The sequence below is a fragment of the Schistocerca americana genome, chromosome 3, assembly GCF_021461395.2.
Source record: "Schistocerca americana isolate TAMUIC-IGC-003095 chromosome 3, iqSchAmer2.1, whole genome shotgun sequence".
Taxonomy (NCBI): domain Eukaryota; kingdom Metazoa; phylum Arthropoda; class Insecta; order Orthoptera; family Acrididae; genus Schistocerca; species Schistocerca americana.
This window is the reverse complement of record NC_060121.1, coordinates 120,255,460-120,257,797: the sequence shown is the minus strand read 5'-3', so window position 1 is coordinate 120,257,797 and position 2,338 is coordinate 120,255,460. Positions and strand designations below refer to the sequence as shown.

At 44.1% G+C, this 2,338-nt stretch overlaps 1 non-coding gene across 1 annotated transcript; it reads left to right on the top strand.

Moving 5' to 3' along the window:
* Positions 1-1,302: 1,302 nt before the first annotated feature.
* On the top strand, positions 1,303-1,377 carry Trnat-ugu. The gene has a single exon. It is a non-coding gene; the product is annotated as a tRNA-Thr (tRNA).
* Positions 1,378-2,338: the final 961 nt, after the last annotated feature.

The following is a 2,338-nucleotide window of genomic DNA, read 5'->3' as shown; positions in this document are numbered from 1 at the left end:
TTCAGAGATCTCATTTGCAGAGACGCTAGTTAGCATAGCCTTCAGCTAAGTCAGTAGCTACGACCTAGCTAGGCACCACATAGTTTATGCATTGCCAATTGATCTCTATGTGTGAAGCAATCAGAATTGTAAAGAAGTATTCGCAGTTCAGTCTATAACTGCACTTGTAAATATTATTGTACAAAGTCAACATCTGAATTAAAGCTAAGTGTTTAATGATATTCTTGTCTACTAACTTCCTAATCACCTAAGATGTTCCAGATACACCCCGTCAAGTATAGCTCATTGATCCTCACGCCGGCCGCGGTAGCCGTGCGGCTCTAGGCGCTCCAGTCCGGAGCCGCGCTGCTGCTGCGGTCGCAGGTTCGAATCCTGCCTCGGGCATGGGTGTGTGTGTTGTCCTTAGGTTAGTTAGGTTTAAGTAGTTCTAAGTTCTAGGGGACTGATGTCCACAGCAGTTGAGTCCCATAGTGCTCAGAGCCATTTGAACCATTTTTGATCCTCACGTCAGCCTACGTCATCAACTCGTGCAACTAATGGCCACACCTCGTGATCATACTAAGGGTCAAATTGCGTGACTCAGCCGAGTCGCCCTTTTCCCATGAGGCCCATACTTCCGCTTCATATATAAAAAATGCCTCTTTTTGTTTCGTACTTTACATGATTGATGGCACAGTTCTGTGTATTAAAAGTAATTTCCATGTAAGTAGAAAGCGGAGGAGTAGAATATGTTAATTATATGGACACCCTAGCTGCAAACAGGCGTTGATGTACTTCGTTGGGGACATGTTGAAAATGTGTGTCCCGACAGGGATTCGAACCCGGGATCTCCTGCTTACATGGCAGACGCTCTATCCATCTGAGCCACCGCGGGCACAGAGGATAGTGCGTCAGCCATGTAAGCAGGAGATCCCGGGTTCGAGTCTCGGTCGGGGCACACATTTTCAACATGTCCCCAATGAAGTACATCAACGCCTGTTTGCAGCTAGGGTGTCCATTTAATTATCATTTCATTTCTAGCAAAGCTGCATGGTCGTCCACGGTAACTGTTCTTTCGGGAACAGATACTACCGTCATATATAGTTAAAATATGGCTTCCCAGCTATTGACCTTCTTGTGCGAACGCACGCGCTATGCCCGAACTCGTACGGGACTTGGTAGATTAATCTGCCACGAGTAATGAGTATGATGGGCAAACATCTATTAGGCGCACTACGAATGTAGTGGTGTGGACATGTTGGGAATGTGGACCTCACGGGGAGCGTGCAAGGGATAAGTCCCTGCAGACGCACTATCCTCTGTGCCCGCGGTGGCTCAGATGGATAGAGCGTCTGCCATGTAAGCAGGAGATCCCGGGTTCGAGTCCCGGTCGGGGCACACATCTTCAACATGTCCCCAATGAAGTACATCAACGCCTGTTTGCAGCTAGGGTGTCCATTTAATTATCATTTCATTTCTAGCAAAGCTGTATGGCCATCCACGGTAACTGTTCTTTCGGGAACAGATATTACCGTCATATATAGTAGAATATGTTGTTTATTAGATAACTTCTACAGTTTCTTTTCAGATACGATTACCCAGTCGAAAATCAAATTCATTAGGCATACGTGCTCACGTTCATATTATTACATTAATCAATTAGTAAGGGAGGGGAGAGGGGGGTTATAAATGCAGTTTCGGCGCCTTTGGAGCCTGCAGACGGAGCTACGTCATCTGCATATGTGACTTTCCTTGAAATAGTTTCTAGAAGATTTGCAGTGTAAATGCTGCAGGGATGGGAAAAGCCGACCAGTTTAGTTCTGAATAACCAGTATCTTTCTGTATTTGTTTAGTATCGGTTATAACAGGTACTTTTTCCCTTTTTACTAATAAACAGGTAAGAAAATCGATATACCAGTCATCGATGGCAGAAATGCTATAATTTTTGGTATTTAAATACATCTTTTTTAAAGAAACGAGTAATTTTTATTCTTAAAACTTCCATTGCTTTGAAACATCGCGTTATTACAGAAAATGGCAAAAGCGATTGTAAGTAGGCTGTTTATGTTTTCTCTATGTAAGTAGGCTGTTTATGTTTTCTTATTGGCAACGTTACGTAGCGCTCAATATGAAAATCACTGGCTGTGCTGTGTGCAGTCTGTGGCTGCTTTGCATTGTTGTAATTCTCGCCATTGTAGTGTTAGGCAGCTGGATGTGAACAGCGCGTAGCGTTGCGCAGTTGGAGGTGAGCCGCCAGCAGTGGTGGATGTGGGGAGAGAGATGGCGGAGTTTTGAAATTTGTCATGAACTGCTATATTTATATATGATGATATCAAGGTAAATACATTGTTTGTTCTCT